This window comes from Carassius auratus, unplaced genomic scaffold (assembly GCF_003368295.1).
Source record: "Carassius auratus strain Wakin unplaced genomic scaffold, ASM336829v1 scaf_tig00215888, whole genome shotgun sequence".
Taxonomy (NCBI): domain Eukaryota; kingdom Metazoa; phylum Chordata; class Actinopteri; order Cypriniformes; family Cyprinidae; genus Carassius; species Carassius auratus.
Window position 1 is genome coordinate 1 of NW_020528295.1, and position 17410 is coordinate 17410.

At 42.5% G+C, this 17410-nt stretch overlaps 14 non-coding genes across 14 annotated transcripts; all 14 read right to left on the reverse strand.

Moving 5' to 3' along the window:
* Window positions 1–624: 624 nt before the first annotated feature.
* On the reverse strand, window positions 625–697 carry trnak-uuu (transfer RNA lysine (anticodon UUU)). The gene has a single exon. It is a non-coding gene; the product is annotated as a tRNA-Lys (tRNA).
* A 187-nt stretch (window positions 698–884) lies between these two features.
* Window positions 885–965, reverse strand: trnas-cga (transfer RNA serine (anticodon CGA)). The gene has a single exon. It is a non-coding gene; the product is annotated as a tRNA-Ser (tRNA).
* A 125-nt stretch (window positions 966–1090) lies between these two features.
* On the reverse strand, window positions 1091–1162 carry trnah-gug (transfer RNA histidin (anticodon GUG)). The gene has a single exon. It is a non-coding gene; the product is annotated as a tRNA-His (tRNA).
* Window positions 1163–1317: 155 nt separating this feature from the next.
* On the reverse strand, window positions 1318–1398 carry trnas-aga (transfer RNA serine (anticodon AGA)). The gene has a single exon. It is a non-coding gene; the product is annotated as a tRNA-Ser (tRNA).
* Window positions 1399–2184: 786 nt separating this feature from the next.
* Window positions 2185–2257, reverse strand: trnak-uuu (transfer RNA lysine (anticodon UUU)). The gene has a single exon. It is a non-coding gene; the product is annotated as a tRNA-Lys (tRNA).
* A 188-nt stretch (window positions 2258–2445) lies between these two features.
* On the reverse strand, window positions 2446–2529 carry trnas-cga (transfer RNA serine (anticodon CGA)). The gene has a single exon. It is a non-coding gene; the product is annotated as a tRNA-Ser (tRNA).
* Window positions 2530–2883: 354 nt separating this feature from the next.
* On the reverse strand, window positions 2884–2965 carry trnas-aga (transfer RNA serine (anticodon AGA)). Its single transcript has one exon. It is a non-coding gene; the product is annotated as a tRNA-Ser (tRNA).
* A 792-nt stretch (window positions 2966–3757) lies between these two features.
* trnak-uuu (transfer RNA lysine (anticodon UUU)) lies at window positions 3758–3830 on the reverse strand. Its single transcript has one exon. It is a non-coding gene; the product is annotated as a tRNA-Lys (tRNA).
* A 188-nt stretch (window positions 3831–4018) lies between these two features.
* On the reverse strand, window positions 4019–4100 carry trnas-cga (transfer RNA serine (anticodon CGA)). The gene has a single exon. It is a non-coding gene; the product is annotated as a tRNA-Ser (tRNA).
* Window positions 4101–4225: 125 nt separating this feature from the next.
* trnah-gug (transfer RNA histidin (anticodon GUG)) lies at window positions 4226–4297 on the reverse strand. The gene has a single exon. It is a non-coding gene; the product is annotated as a tRNA-His (tRNA).
* A 155-nt stretch (window positions 4298–4452) lies between these two features.
* Window positions 4453–4533, reverse strand: trnas-aga (transfer RNA serine (anticodon AGA)). Its single transcript has one exon. It is a non-coding gene; the product is annotated as a tRNA-Ser (tRNA).
* Window positions 4534–5585: 1052 nt separating this feature from the next.
* Window positions 5586–5668, reverse strand: trnas-cga (transfer RNA serine (anticodon CGA)). Its single transcript has one exon. It is a non-coding gene; the product is annotated as a tRNA-Ser (tRNA).
* A 110-nt stretch (window positions 5669–5778) lies between these two features.
* trnah-gug (transfer RNA histidin (anticodon GUG)) lies at window positions 5779–5850 on the reverse strand. The gene has a single exon. It is a non-coding gene; the product is annotated as a tRNA-His (tRNA).
* Window positions 5851–5983: 133 nt separating this feature from the next.
* On the reverse strand, window positions 5984–6064 carry trnas-aga (transfer RNA serine (anticodon AGA)). Its single transcript has one exon. It is a non-coding gene; the product is annotated as a tRNA-Ser (tRNA).
* Window positions 6065–17410: the final 11346 nt, after the last annotated feature.

Genomic DNA, 17410 nt, shown 5'->3' on the forward strand with positions numbered 1-17410 from the left:
TCATCCTATGTAATAGGTTTTTCAGTACTGCCCCTGGGGACCGACAGCACTGCACAATTGGGAGGCCTGTCTTATTCTACTCACTTTCCTAAAGGGCTGACCGTCATAATCAGGTGTGCATTGGGGAGATGCACTGATCCCCGGAGCAGGAAGGAACATCGCTCTAGAACAGAGTCAGCAGAAGAGATGGACCTTAGTGATAGCAAGCTGAGGCCTCCAAAAAGAAGACTGACCTTCGCCCAAACATGGACTTGAATTAAGCAGACCACCTTCTGCCCTGTTGTGTGTAACACTGATGCCTGACCTACTTGCAACCTAGCTAGCGGAGATTGTAAGCTAGTCCTTGAAGCGGGTAAAACAGCAGTCCCACTGAGGAGAAATCAGGCTATGTAATGAGGTTTTTCAGTGCTGGGCCTGGGGACCGACAGCACTGCACAATTTGGAGGTCTGTCTTATTCTACTCACTCTGTGAGCGCGCTTTCCTAAAGAGCTGACCATCAGAATCAGGTGTGCCGAACAAGGGAGATCCCCTGGAGCAGGAAGGAACACCGCTCCAGTACAGAGTCACCAGAAGAGATGGACCATAGTGATTGCAAGTTGAGGCCACTAAAAGCGACAGACCTTCACCCGAACAGGGACTTGAACCCTGGACCCTCAGATTAAAAGTCTGATGCTCTACCGACTGAGCTATCCGGGCTCTTGTGAAGCACTGGCTTCTCACCTTTTATATAACAGCAGTTTTACAACAAGCTGCCCAGAAGAGACGCAGGGGTCACGGGATGAAGGCTAGAAGCAGTTATGGCACAGAGAGCGAAGGAGGGCAAAGGACCATATAAGGCACAATTACCGTCACAGAAAGCTAAAGCAATACTGCGAAGCCCTCCCGTAGTCGGCAGGGTTCGAACCTGCGCGGGTGACCCCAATGGATTTCGAGTCCATCGCCTTAACCTCTCGGCCACGACTACACCTAACGGTAGACTGCAAGCCCCCTTGTCTGGTGGTTCCCTGAACAGGCCAAGCTTCAGAAACAAAATCAAGCAGAAAGATGAGGTGGTAAAAAATGTTTAACCTTCCCGTATACTCAAAGGGTTGCCGTGACCCGGATTCGAACCGGGGTTGCTGCGGCCACAACGCAGAGTACTAACCACTATACGATCACGGCGTGCCACTGGCTCACCAAACACAACCCCTGGAGCCCGGATACAAGAAGCACTAGCGCCGTGTTTGTCCATCGAAGAGGACTGGACATTTCGCAAATCAGTGCCGAGGACCGTGAAAAATGCATGGACGCTTGTCCTCATGGACATCAGCAAACAGCGTAGTCGGCAGGATTCGAACCTGCGCGATAGACCCCAATGGATTTCTAGTCCATCGCCTTAACCACTCGGCCACGACTACAGAAGTTGACCAATTTTCTGCTCAGTTTGTGTGCAACACTTCTGTCTGACCTATTTGCAACCAACCCAGCTCATTTAGCAAGCAGAGATTGCAAGCTAGCCCTCAAATGGGAAGAACAGCCGGTCCCACTGAGGAGAAATCAGGCTGCCATGTCTCATCCTATGTAATAGGGTTTTTTCAGTACTGCCCCTGGGGACCAACAAGCACTGCACAATTGGGAGGCCTGTCTTATTCTACTCACTTTCCTTAAAGGGCCTGACCGTCAGAATCAGGTGTGCATTTGGGGAGATGCACTGATCCCCGGGAAGCAGGAAGGAACATCGCTCTAGAACAGAGTCAGCAGAAGAGATGGACCTTAGTGATAGGCAAGCTGAGGCCTCCAAAAAGAAGACTGACTTTAGCCAAACATGGACTTGAATTAAGCAGACCACCTTCTGCCCTGTTGTGTGTAACACTGATGCCTGACCTACTTGCAACCTAGCTAGCGGAGATTGTAAGCTAGTCCTTGAAGCGGGTAAACAGAAGTCCCACTGAGGAGAAATCAGGCTATGTAATGAGGTTTTTCAGTGCTGGGCCTGGGGACCGACAGCACTGCACAATTTGGAGGTCTGTCTTATTCTACTCACTCTGTGAGTGCGCTTTCCTAAAGAGCTGACCATCAGAATCAGGTGTGCCGAACAAGGGAGATCCCCTGGAGCAGGAAGGAACACCGCTCCAGTACAGAGTCACCAGAAGAGATGGGACCATAGTGATTGCAAGTTGAGGCCACTAAAAGCGACAGACCTTCGCCCGAACAGGGACTTGAACCCTGGACCCTCAGATTAAAAGTCTGATGCTCTACCGACTGAGCTATCCGGGCTCTTGTGAAGCACTGGCTTCTCACCTTTTATATAACAGCAGTTTTACAACAAGCTGCCCAGAAGAGACGCAGGGGTCACGGGATGAAGGCTAGAAGCAGTTATGGCACAAAGAGCGAAGGAGGGCAAAGGACCATATAAGGGCACAATTACCGTCACAGAAAGCTAAAGCAATACTGCGAAGCCCTCCCGTAGTCGGCAGGGTTCGAACCTGCGCGGGGTGACCCCAATGGATTTCGAGTCCATCGTCCTTAACCTCTCGGCCACGACCTACACCTAACGGTAGACTGCAAGCCCCCTTGTCTGGTGGTTCCCTGAACAGGCCAAGCTTCAGAAACAAAATCAAGCAGAAAGATGAGGTGGTAAAAAATGTTTAACCTTCCCGTATACTCAAAGGGTTGCCCTGATCCGGATTCGAACCGGGGTTACTGCGGCCACAACGCAGAGTACTAACCCACTATACGATCCGCGGCGTGCCACTGGCTCACCAAAACACAACCCCTGGAGCCCGGATACAAGAAGCACTAGCGCCGTGTTTGTCCATCGAAGAGGGACTGGACATTTCGCAAATCAGTGCGAGGACCGTGAAAAATGCATGGACGCTTGTCCTCATGGACATCAGCAACAGCGTAGTCCGCAGGATTCGAACCTGCGCGGGGAGACCCCAATGGATTTCTAGTCCATCGCCTTAACCACTCGGCCACGACTACAGAAGTAGAACAATTTCTGCTCAGTTTGTGTGCAACACTTCTGTCTGACCTATTTGCAACCCAACCCAGCTCATTTAGCAAGCAGAGATTGCAAGCTAGCCCTGCAAATGGGAAGAACAGCGGCTCCCACTGAGGAGAAATCAGGCTGCAATGTCTCATCCTATGTAATAGGGTTTTTCAGTACTGCCCCTGGGGACCGACAGCACTGCACAATTGGGAGGCCTGTCTTATTCTACTCACTTTCCTAAAGGGCTGACCGTCAGAATCAGGTGTGGCATTGGGGAGATGCACTGATCCCCGGGAGCAGGAAGGAACATCGCACTAGAACAGAGTCAGCAGAAGAGATGGACCTTAGTGATAGCAAGCTGAGGCCTCCAAAAAGAAGACTGACCTTTCGCCCAAACATGGACTTGAATTAAGCAGACCACCTTCTGCCCTGTTGTGTGTAACACTGATGCCTGACCTACTTGCAACCTAGCTAGCGGAGATTGTAAGCTAGTCCTTGAAGCGGGTAAAACAGCAGTCCCACTGAGGAGAAATCAGGCTGCCATGTGTCATCCTATGAGGTTTTTCAGTGCTGGGCCTGGGGACCGACAGCACTGCACAATTTGGAGGTCTGTCTAATTCTACTCACTCTGTGAGTGCGCTTTCCTAAAGAGCTGACCATCAGAATCAGGTGTGCCGAACAAGGAGATCCCCTGGAGCAGGAAGGAACACCGCTCCAGTACAGAGTCACCAGAAGAGATGGACCATAGTGATTGCAAGTTGAGGCCACTAAAAGCGACAGACCTTCGCCCGAACAGGGACTTGAACCCTGGACCCTCAGATTAAAAGTCTGATGCTCTACCGACTGAGCTATCCGGGCTCTTGTGAAGCACTGGCTTCTCACCTTTTATATAACAGCAGTTTTACAACAAGCTGCCCAGAAGAGACGCAGGGGTCACGGGATGAAGGCTAGAAGCAGTTATGGCACAGAGAGCGAAGGAGGGCAAAGGACCATATAAGGCACAATTACCGTCACAGAAAGCCTAAAGCAATACTGCGAAGCCCTCCTGTAGTCGGCAAGGTTCGAACCTGCGCGGGGTGACCCCAATCGATTTCGAGTCCATCGCCTTAACCTCTCGGCCACGACTACACCTAACGGTAGACTGCAAGCCCCCTTGTCTGGTGGTTCCCTGAACAGGCCAAGCTTCAGGAACAAAATCAAGCAGAAAGATGAGGTGGTAAAAAATGTTTAACCTTCCCGTATACTCAAAGGGTTGCCGTGACCCAGATTCGAACCGGGGTTGCTGCGGCCACAACGCAGAGTACTAACCACTATACGATCACGGCGTGCCACTGGCTCACCAAACACAACCCCTGGAGCCCGGATACAAGAAGCACTAGCGCCGTGTTTGTCCATCGAAGAGGGACTGGACATTTCGCAAATCAGTGCGAGGACCGTGAAAAATGCATGGACGCTTGTCCTCGTGGACATCAGCAAACAGCGTAGTCGGCAGGATTCGAACCTGCGCGAGAGACCCCAATGGATTTCTAGTCCATCACCTTAACCACTCGGCCACGACTACAGAAGTTGACCAATTTCTGCTCAGTTTGTGTGCAACACTTCTGTCTGACCTATTTGCAACCAACCCAGCTCATTTAGCAAGCAGAGATTGCAAGCTAGCCCTGCAAATGGAAGAACAGCGGTCCCACTGAGGAGAAATCAGGCTGCCATGTCTCATCCTATGTAATAGGGTTTTTCAGTACTGCCCCTGGGGACCGATTAGCACTGCACAATTGGGAGGCCTGTCTTATTCTACTCACTTTCCTAAAGGGCTGACCGTCAGAATCAGGTGTGCATTGGGGAGATGCACTGATCCCCGGGAGCAGGAAGGAACATCGCTCTAGAACAGAGTCAGCAGAAGAGATGGACCTTAGTGATAGCAAGCTGAGGCCTCCCAAAAGAAGACTGACTTTCGCCCAAACATGGACTTGAATTAAGCAGACCACCTTCTGCCCTGTTGTGTGTAACACTGATGCCTGACCTACTTGCAACCTAGCTAGCGGAGATTGTAAGCTAGTCCTTGAAGCGGGTAAAACAGCAGTCCCAATGAGGAGAAATCAGGCTGCCATGTGTCATCCTATGTAATGAGGTTTTTCAGTGCTGGGCCTGGGGACCGACAGCACTGCACAATTTGGAGGTCTGTCTTATTCTACTCACTCTGTGAGTGCGCTTTCCTAAAGAGCTGACCATCAGAATCAGGTGTGCCGAACAAGGGAAGATCCCCTGGAGCAGGAAGGAACACCGCTCCAGTACAGAGTCACCAGAAGAGATGGACCATAGTGATTGCAAGTTGAGGCCACTAAAAGCGACAGACCTTCGCCCGAAAAGGGACTTGAACCCTGGACCCTCAGATTAAAGTCTGATGCTCTACCGACTGAGCTATCCGGGCTCTTGTGAAGCACTGGCTTCTCACCTTTTATATAACAGCAGTTTTACAACAAGCTGCCCAGAAGAGACGCAGGGGTCACGGATGAAGGCTAGAAGCAGTTATGGCACAGAGAGCGAAGGAGGGCAAAGGACCATATAAGCACAATTACCGTCACAGAAAGCTAAAGCAATACTGCAAAGCCCTCCCGTAGTCGGCAGGGTTCGAACCTGCGCGGGGTGACCCCAATGGATTTCGAGTCCATCGCCCTTAACCTCTCGGCCATGACTACACCTAACGGTAGACTGGTGGTTCCCTGAACAGGCCAAGCTTCAGAAACAAAATCAAGCAGAAAGATGAGGTGGTAAAAAATTTTTAACCTTCCCGTATAACTCAAAGGGTTGCCGTGACCCGGATTCGAACCGGGGTTGCTGCGGCCACAACGCAGAGTACTAACCACTATACGATCCCGGCGTGCCACTGGCTCACCAAACACAAACCCTGGAGCCCGGATACAAGAAGCACTAGCGCCGTGTTTGTCCATCGAAGATGGACTGGACATTTCGCAAATCAGTGCCGAGGACCGTGAAAAATGTATGGACATCAGCGTAGTCGGCAGGATTCAAACCTGCGCGGGAGACCCCAATGGATTTCTAGTCCATCGCCTTAACCACTCGGCCACGACTACAGAAGTTGACCAATTTCTGCTCAGTTTGTGTGCAACACTTCTGTCTGACCTATTTGCAACCAACCCAGCTCATTTAGCAAGCAGAGATTGCAAGCTAGCCCTGCAAATGGGAAGAACAGCGGTCCCACTGAGGAGAAATCAGGCTGCCATGTCTCATCCTATGTAATAGGGTTTTTCAGTACTGCCCCTGGGGACCGATAGCACTGCACAATTGGGAGGCCTGTCTTATTCTACTCACTTTCCTAAAGGGCTGACCGTCAGAATCAGGTGTGCATTGGGGAGATGCACTGATCCCCGGGAGCAGGAAGGAACATCGCTCTAGAACAGAGTCAGCAGAAGAGATGGACCGTAGTGATAGCAATCTGAGGCCTCCAAAAAGAAGACTGACCTTTGCCCAAACAGGGACTTGAATTAAGCAGACCACCTTCTGGCCTGTTGTGTGTAACACTGCTGCCTGACCTACTTGCAACCTAGCAAGCGGAGGTTGTAAGCTAGCACTGGAAGCCGGTATACAGCAGTCCCACTGAGGAGAAATCAGGCTGTCATGTCTCATCCTATGTAATGGGGTTTTTCAGTGCTGGGCCTGGGGACCGACAGCACTGCACAATTGGGAGGTCTGTCTTATTCTACTCACTCTGTGAGCGCGCTTTCCTAACGAGCTGACCATCAGAATCAGGGGCATGTTCATGTTCAAAATGTTGCGCAACGTCTTGCTACGGTTTCCGGGTTGAACGTCATGTTTCCTGGAAACGGAGTGCACCGGTGTGCAATGGGGTTTGAGATGCGTTTTCTCTTGTTTGGTAGATGTGTCAGAACTGCAGTCCAATCAGCAACAACATGTATATAAAGCACGCAGTATTAAAGTGAACTCGCACAATGTCTTCAAGGAAAATAATGTACAAATGTATTCGTTGCAGCTCAGTATAAGCAACAACTGAGGATATTAGAAGGCATGTTTGTCGCAAGTTTTATTGTAAAAATATAACATATCAACATAATGATAGTTGTTTATTTTTAGCTTCATTGCAAGTTTAAGACATTTGTTATAGAAATAAACAATGGTAATTAAGTGCTTTTCCTAAAAATGAGAAAGAAAATACAGGGTATTAAAACCGTATGAACTACAAATAAAGTCAGTATGTGAGGCTAAATAGATGGCTCCGAAAAGTCTTCACAAAGAACACAAAGAATGGCCTTCTCAGCTGCCATAGCTGCAACTCTTGCGTCATCCGAACAGTGTGTTCAACGCATCACCGTTTCTGTTTAAAAAACGTTGTGCAACATTTTGTCAGGGCTGAACGTAGCCCAGGTGTGCCGAACAAGGGAGATCCCCTGGAGCAGGAATGAACATCGCTCCAGTACAGAGTAAGTAGAAGAGATGGCCTAGAAGCAGGGATGTAGTGGAGGCTAAACGCACGTAAACACTGTTTACGCACCTCCCAAAATTCGGAAAAAGCATTTACCCACCTCCAATGTGCGTTTATCCACCTCTGAATTGAGTATATCCACCTCTAAATAGCCTACAGTTCCTATGACATTTTAAATTAAGCTTATATCTTTTAGTTTCATATTGTTCATTACTAGTTTCATAGGTTGTTTGTTGTTAAAGACGAAGTCTTTCATATTGCGCTGTAACTTGTCAGTGTTGACCAATTGCTTGCCGTGTTGCAAGTAGTAGTGGGAAGTTCAGATTCATTTTACTGACTCGGATCTTTGAGTCAAAATGAACTAATCTTTTCTCTTCCCATCTCTATGGGACTGAGATGAAGAATAAAAGACTAGGACCACACCTGTTGATTCAGAACCCATATGTTGTGTAATCCGCATGTGCGGTCAACACAAAATGAAAAAATCACTCTCTGAGACAACTCGATAGTCTTGAATCATATTAAAGATTCGTTCAAAATGAACGACATGCAACAGACCAGGCACGTGCACACATAAGCTGTGTCCAAATTCAAGGTCTGCATCCTCCTTAGGATCCTTCCTACCCGGTTGAAGGAGGATGGGTCCTCCGACGACCACAAAAACCGGAAGTCGGTGTTTGTGAATTTGGACAGCCTACCCTTCTTTCAGTTTTTAAAAAACATCGAAAATAATGCTCCTCCCCCACTCCGCTACAGCTCGCTTCGTCCTGCCGAAAAGAATTATGGGATAGGTAGGACGCGAAAGGATCCACCACACCCATCCTTCCAATTCGGGGAAAAGGAGGACGCATTTGTGGACCGCATTTGAAGGATCCTACAAATTTGGACAGCCTTCGTCGCGGCGCTGTGACGTAACATCCTTCAAATGCGTCCTCCGAAGGATGTAGACCAGGCCCGTCGTCAAGGGGGGCATCGGGGGCAGTGCCCCCCCAAATGACTTTTTGTGCCCCCCTAAACGTAACGCACAGAACAATTAACCAAACTTGCATTACTGTGCATTCACACCGCCGGCGTCGAGAGCGTCAAAGTGGCCGGAAGTCATTCATTTTCAATGTAAACCAGCGTCGAGGAGCGGCGCGGTGCGACTTGGCCTTTGAGAGCGTCGAGCAGAGTTGAAATCAAGGCAACTTTATGGTAATGAGCTATGACGCGGTTGGGCAGCAACCAATCGGAACGTAGAAGTCAACCGCTTGAGAGGATTCCAGAGGACGCAGCTCCGATCACATTAGTTCCCAAGCAAAATAGAGGACAGGTTGATTATTGCTGTTTTGCGTTTGCAGTAATCTATGATGTGTCCCTGTTTGCGTACAGGGACATAAAAAAATAATTAAAAGTGATATGTGGACCATGGTGTCTCAGATCGTTCATTTTAAGTAAAGGATCTTAATATTTCGTCCACAACAACATTTAATGAGATTAATTTATAACGTTAACCTTCTTGTGGTTAATCTGCATAAGATCAACAAGTCTGTTTGCTTTGCGGCCACTTTCAATACAAGTTAAGCATTCGGTCAACATCAGAGCGCACACGAATCTTTCTGCAGTATCGTGAGCAGAGCGGCTAGAGCGATTTTAGATTTTTAGCATTTTTTGATATTGAATGTTATTCGTTTAGATTATTGCACTGATATCGTTGTTTCAGCAGAACTTGGCTCACAGAAACAGTAATCACTACAACGGTAACACTAGAAATGCATAACACATTACCTTCAGAAATGATTCAGACGATTCATTATTCAACGCATTATTACACAGAATATAATTTAAAATATAATTATATTCATAAATGACTGTTAAAACATCCCAAAACAGCACCCAAACCTTGCAAAGACCTACCTCATTAATCATTCAAATACAACAACCAATGGCAAGTCTCCAGCAGCAGACCTTTCAATATGTTCTTTTTGTGTTAGTAGTTTTATTAATTCAAATTACAATATGCAGTTTGAAAGTATATGTATATGTATATATAAATCATGCAATTCATTTAGTTAAGCATACAGTATTGTATTGTTTATACGCAATTCCTTTGCGCAGCTGAGCTGCGCGTTGCATGCGATCTCAGAATAAATTTTTGGCGGTTTTGGAAATGTTAAGAGACAATAAACAGAGACGTTGAGATCAAACGGTGAAGTATTTTATTTGAATAATTGAACAAAACAAGACTATTGTGGTCTATTTTAGTTATAGCCTAATATGGGTTTATGTTATGGTCCGTCTCAGATCATTAAAAAAAGTGTGCCCCCCTATAAAAATTAAATGCCCCCCCCCCATTTGGTTTGTTCTGGCGACGGCCCTGATGTAGACCCTGAATTTGGACACAGCTATAGACATCAAAGGGGGCTTGAGCACCTGCCCTTTTTATTCCTGGAGAGAAAGTGCCCTTTTTTCTGGGGTGTTTTTTTTTTTTTTTTTTATAATATATATTCCGCAGCTTCCATGTCAAACAAATATATTTATTGAAGAATAGTTTATCTAAATATCAGGTCAGGAGTTCTGAAGCGCTCATTGAGAACCGTTTCTGTCAGACGCGTCTGATTCGTCGAGAACCGAGGACCTGATGATACTGCGCATGTGTGATTCAGTGTGAAGCAGACTGACTCACAGCTCGTCTGAACCGAACTGATTAGTAGTCCTATCATACACTTTATCTCAAGTCTTGATGATTTATGACCCTGATTTATGGCCTGATTTATGGCCGTACAGTCCGTGTAGATTGACAGGTAGTCAGAAGTGTGCATGGTCAGTTGGATTGATTTATGACTATAAGGCCTGTCAGTCAAAGCGGTTGCCATGCCACTGGGTCCTGTGACCCTTGATTGACATGGCAGAGGTGTGTAAATCAAAAGATCAAAGAGATCTCAGATTTGACTTGTGTTGTGTTTATTACTGGATATATGATGGTTGTATCTGTTACCAGAGCAGTGGGGGATTTCTTATGATGGTTGTATCTGTAACCAGAGCTGTGGGGGGGTTTCTGTGAAGTTCCTTTCTGGCTTGTTGTTCACACCTAAAGACAGTGGGGAGGTGTTTGGGTTCTTCCTGGGGGGAAAAAATGGCTGTGCAAAAGTGAGGGTTTTGATGTCTTGACAGGATCAATGTTTGTTTGCTCTATATGGTGTTGATACTTAGGCACCGACAGGCCACATGCTCCCCGTCTACAAACACATTTGAAAAGGAGGACGATGTCTGGTGTCTTTCCAGGTGAGAATTTCAAAGAGTGAGAGAGACAATTATCTAAATCATCAACTAACCAAGCCGCTGAAGAGATAAATAATTGAATGTTATCTGGAATTAATAAAATCAAACAGGCATTCCTTAATGTTAAGAAAATACTATCCATAATATGTGGTGTTTAAAAGGAGTTGAAATCTCACGTTAATTTTAAAACCAACTCTAAACACACACACACACACACAAATTGGTTTTCCATGTTCTATTGGACATCCCGTAGACGTAATGTTTTTTTAGACTGTACAAATTGTATTTTGCATCACCATACACCAACCTTACACTTAAACCTACCCCTTACAGAAAACTTCTTTCATTTTAAGATTTTCAAAAACACTTCATTCTGTATGATTTATAAACATGTTTCCTCACGGGTACAAAAACAATCCCCAAGAATTTTGGATATTGCCATCATTGTTCCCCATAACATGGGGTATACCTGAACCACACAAACACACACACACACATACACATACACAGTAAAACTGAGTAAACTAAATTTTATTTATGAGCAAATTCGTATTTGTTGTTTTTACGTTGTGTTATGTAAGAAATGTTTTAATTTAATAATCTAACCTGTAGTATGTGTACTGTAAATGAACAAATATACATTTAGCTTAAACTCAGTAAAATAATTACACCTACCATTTTAAACATGTTTAAAAGATTACACATTGTGGGTCACTAAAGCAAGGCACACTGTCTATTGTCTTAAAAAATGTTTAAATAACCTGATGACCAGCATTGTTTCTTTAGATCATTTATGCACACAAGTGCTTTTTCCACACGACTAGAAAACTCTTTGGATGTGTTTGGCAAACATCATTTCTACATCTTAAATGCATGACTGAACTTTTCTCATTCGACAGAAATACTATTTTCTAATTATTTACCCGGCCTATAACACTCGGTGTAAAAGTTCTTACCTAGAACAGAAAACATACACTTTGACTATTTGATTATTTTGTAGGCATCATGTAATGTTAAATGGTTTACTAAAAAAAATTTAGCACCAGCAGCAGATTATCAAAATGAAAGAAATGTACAAGCTAAGGATGTTTCAACTATCATCATTTCCTTTTGACTCTGATAAACTGGTAATGAATTTTCTATGCAAGTGACAAAATATACAGTTCTCATACTATTTGTGTAGATAGCTGTGCTAAAACATTTATGACTATTTTTGCATGCCAGCAGATTATGTCAAGGGTGTTTCACATCTGAGAATCACAATGTTTTTTAAATGACATTTTTCTTACACCTCAAGATTTAGCTACATCAAGATTTTGGACGGCCGTTCACAATTTGTTTGTTGGACTGTACGTTTTTAGGTGATCTCTGTGTGGTGTCATCATAATAGGAATAAATGAAAATTAAGAAATTAAGTTAGAGTTTTTCTCTTCGAGATATTTCTTTTAGTGCAACTTTGTGTCTGTCCAAAAAGTGTGATCACATGAAGCATCGACACAACAAAAAATTAAGTCTAGCTGTTTTACACTTAAAACTATTACAACCTAAACAAATGAAACGGTTCCACTGAAAGCTGCACACTCATTTAAGTTTGAGCATGTTAAAGTTTCCACACTCCTGTGTAGATAAATTTTATCCATAACCTTTTGCGTATTCACGTGACCAAATCACTAAGAAAGAGAGTATAGCAAGAAAATGTTTACAATGCATATAAAATTCAGAATACAATTGTTAAAAAAAATTATGTTGATTTGTAAATGGTATTTTTATTAATCCACTAGATTAAGTCATCTTGTTCAGATATGAAACCATTCACATTTTGTTTGTTTGGCCGTTTTTGTTTGAAGACTGCTGTAAGTTCATGCTAACTCTCGCGTGGGAAAGAGAGCAGGGTGCGCACATCCTATTCATTTAAGAAAAAGTATTAAACATTTGACCAAACTTTTTTATTATTTTATTATTTTGACAAAACACAACAACATTAAAGAATGTTATCTGTTCCTATGGCCATCTTCTTTGACTCAAATGAAGCAACATCTCTGGTGTACGTAAGCATCTACAATGTGTGTATGTGCTAAACATCTGTTTCTCCACTTCTGCCAGATTTGTTAGATGGGCTTTTGTTGTAATACAGACACATTTGAGAACTACGATGTTCTCACTTTTGTAATGGTTATAGAAAAATTCAAACATAACTTTTGCATACGGAGCAAAACTGACTAAAAAAAATCACTGAATTATGAAATGCAAAAGTGTGTACGGCATTTGGCAAAACAGGATTTTAGCTGTAATGAGCACATAAGACAAAAATTGTCAATGTGTGACTTGTAAATATATTCTATTTTATTTTATTTATTTATTTATTTTTGCCAGAGATAGTCGACTGATCTGTTTACATGTTGTTTTGCCGTTTTCTGATGAAGAGTTTTCTCTGACTGTGGTCAAACATACAGTGCCTGTTCATAGGAATTTTTACAGCATAAAAATAACGCCCCTACATCTAGAGCTCTTGTTCATATAGCTGATGATGATGTTCACATTTTTATTTGTCGTACTCGTTAGTTTCAACATTTCTACTGGACATTAAAGAGTAGGCCTTTATGTCAGAAGCATTAGCATCTACTGTGTGCTAAGAATTTTCTGCTTTCTCCACTTTTGGTGGATTTACTAGAGGGACTATGTGACCTTGTTGTAATGTGATTACGTTTAAGATCCATAAGATTGCACTAAACGCCCTTGAATAGGTTATAGACATACTCTTCTATACAGGAAATATGTTTCCACAACAGAAATATGTATCAGAATAACAAATACCTAATAGTGAAATCCTCTCTTCTAAATTATTGTGAAAACTTTTAATGTCGATCCGGTCCACCAGCCGTGTATCTTTTTCATTGTTTTTTAGATAAAGACTATTCCTCGAGTTTGGTCAAACAGGCAAAAACATGAACAAAATAGAGTACAAGTTGATTAAATTATTGTCAAGAGACTGTTTAAACTGAGATTGTGATGCACTTTAGAGCTTTTTCTGGTCTACCAGTGTCACAAAGACACAAAATTTTCAATCAACTTGAAAATGAGTCCTGCCATTTTCTGTTCTGACTGTTACACTTAATACAAACCTGTCTATTACACTTAAAGTTAGACATTAAAAGTCATGGATGCCACAGGAACTATTTCCTTTCTCTGTTTCTCTAAACATCACACTAAATAAACCAGAGATCACATGTAGAAAGAATTCATTGAAAGGGGCATGTTTTAGTCCATTTTAGCTGGTCTGCACCAACACATGTTTTAGATGTTTTAGGTATTCATCAGACTAACAGGTTTGATTCGGGAAACACACACACAACTGGAACTGAGTGTTGTCATGTCTTTATAATTGATCTACTTTTACTTTTAAAACAACACAGTGTGAAATTATGGTCTTCGACAGCATGGGCCCCTGAAATGTTGTTTTATATCTTTGTTTTCACAAAATATCTAAACATTTATCTATCTTAAAATATTAGTTATTACGTGTTTACAAAGTTGTCGTGTCCGACGTTTACATTTTTAAGAACATCTGATATAGTTTATCATCTTTTAAATTTTATAACATGTTTCACCAAACCTTGATGCCTGAAAAACGGGTTTAGCATCAGTCCGCATTTCAGTTGTTAGCCAGAAAATGCAAGGGAGACGATATTTCATTACCGAGATTATCTACATGATGTGAAACTAGCTCACAGTTACATTAGAGTTTTGGGGTTCTAGTTTATGTTGAATAGTGTTTGATACTGCTCCAAATGTTTAACACCACATTACTCCATTGTGAAGATATGTACTGTACAAAAAGTCTTTCACTGTAGTAGTCCAACTCTGAAACCAGACCAAACAAAAATGAGCTTGAGCCTTAGTTGTGGCAGAATTAAAATGTTTTCTTTTTATCTTTCCATGATTTGTGCGTGTTGTTCTGAACCACAGTTTCATTTTTAACATCACAATCGTATTGTATTGTCATGCATGATTGTAAAGAGTTTTGTGTGTGTCAGTCTCTGGATTTTTTTTTTTTTTTTTTGCAAACAGAACTGCTGTAATGTTAGCGAGCTCTTTGTGTTGTCTGCTTTACTGTGTTTATATACGTCAGATTTCTTTAAATTTGCTCGATTAAAGTATTTAACACAGTTTTGGGTATTGTGAGTGTGTGTGAATATAGAGGATCTTTACAAATATTTTTTCTTGAAATATCCATCTAACACTCTGAACCAAGACTGCTTCTTTTAAATATAACATTAACACATTAATAATAATTATAGTTCTCGGCCGATTTGTACATTATTAAATTATATCAGTGGTCATCACAAACTTAAGATGTAAACAAAACCACCATGCAACAGTGTACTTTAGATTTACTAGAAAGATAATTTTGATGCTTTGTTCACAAGGAAAACATACATTGTTTAAGAGAAAATAATCTCACTGAATGTGCTAAAGCATCCAATGTTTTATGACTACTGAAGGTGTCACATCCTTGTTTGTTTCACACCTGTGGGGTCCTACCTACTTTCCAAGTGTGATACTTAAAAAAGGTTTAGGGGCATATAGTTAACCACAGAAGACTTTCTGCATGCTCCTGTCACAATGGCGGCCGCTGCTCCAAACAGTCCTGAAACATCTAGAAGAATGATGTGTGTAACACCGCCAAGAAGTTCTGCTGAAATGAGAGAGGAGCTGACTTTTGTACCAAGGAAAAAATCAAGGGAAGAGCATAAGAAAGGTTCTCATTGAAGATGAAGATATTGTGAAACAAGATTTCACTGTGTCTTATGATCGTGTGGGGAGATTTGTGTTTGACAAAGAGTTGCAGATTGTGAAGCTCTACGTTTTGGAATCTCATGCAGATAAATAAACGTCGGGAGGACTTTGAAACAAACTTTGACTCTGATGAGTCTGATCGTGACTGGCCTCTTCCTGAGGTCAACCCTTACGAATGCTGCAAAAAGAGACTATATTTTGAGCAATGTGACATACCCATGTTGAACACAATTTTTTCAATGATAAACAAGCTGTTTCAGTCAATTTAAATTTATTTTAAAACCGAATGATCAGTCAGATAATAGTGTATTCGGTATAACAAACCTGAACAATGATGTTGTAATGTTTCTTTTTCAGTGTTTACTCACCCTTCTATGTGTTCCTTGCTCTATGTTTAATAAATGGCTGTTGGATTAAGTTTTCCCAAGCCACAATACATTACTGTTACTTGAAACAAGTGTCTTAACAAAAATCCTAATAAACCTCGTAATCTATAATCCAAATATCTTCCAGTGAAAATGACAGAATTCTCTTTGGTGACATAAGCTAGGCTTCGCCGGTCAAAACACATCCCTAATTAGGCCCCTTCACCCTCCTCCACTTTTAGAGTGCAACACCCCCATCTCAACAACCAACCAAGCAAAATTTGAAACATAGAAACAAGGCCACCCTTTTTTTTTGTTTAAATGTACAGAAGATCCACCACTACTTCCTCGTGACTATGGCTAGTCTTCTTCCCCTGTGAGCGGCTGACCTCATAAACTCTGCAGTTATCGCAGGTTTTCCTAGATCTGCGAACAAGGGGTTTTACAGCACGGTCAGCGGAGCTACTGCAACATCTTGTCGATCAAAACATCATCTACGTGGACTGACAGAATCAGCTTCAACAATCAAATTTGTCTGAAACTGATGCACTCTCTAATTTTTCAAATAATAAGGCTTCGACGGATCTGAACCATAAACCAGAAATTGAAACTGAAATTGCACAAGGCCTGGATCGTCGTGGATTAATACAGTCAGTCCAGATTCTGGCAAGTGGTGACAGCATTCTACAATATATTGATTAGGGTACAAAGTCTATCTCTTGAATTAAATTCTGAAAACGATGTCTGACGCTGGGCAAAAGCAGATGGATTGCAACTGGAGTTCTGGCGCCGCGACGGATGATCAGATGAAGTGGGACTGCACCCTGGGTGAAGCGTGTCATGTAACAGACTACGTAGACACTATGTTTAAACAGCGTTACCGAGAACAAATGATCAAACTGATGCATGCGGTCATAGAGAATCCAAATCATGATTGTACCGGGGATACCAAGTGTGTAAAAAATCTTAAGAATGAAATGAATGTTGTAAGAAGCCTGAAAAATAACCCATGGCCTGATTTGACTAGTATGTTTATTACCAGTAAAGAATCAGTCTGTGTAACAACTAGAAAAATTCTGGATGTGATGTCTGAATGTGACGATGAGATGGACATTAATGAGGTTCTCTGTCTGTGTACATGTGTAACAGATTTATGTACATTGTTGGTTTCAAAAAATTATGGTTCCATGACATGTGAAATTGTTCAAACTTACGTCAACTACATACTAGAACAAAACATGCTGGCCTGTAGAGATTTTCTTTTCTGGCTTGACCATCTGTAATGTCATTATTACTGGTTGTTAGTAATGCCAATTTGACCATTTTCTTCACTATTTCAGTGTATGAATGTATATTCAAAAATGTATTGTTGAAATAAAATGTTGAATCACATTTGAACCTTTCGTGGTTTACAAAACAATGGGTCTGAGCTCATGAAAAATGTGTTAATGTTATATTTAAAAGCAGCAGTCTTGGTTCAGAGTGTTAGATGGATATTTCAAGAAAAAATATTTGTAAAGATCCTCTATATTCACACACACTCACATTACCCAAAA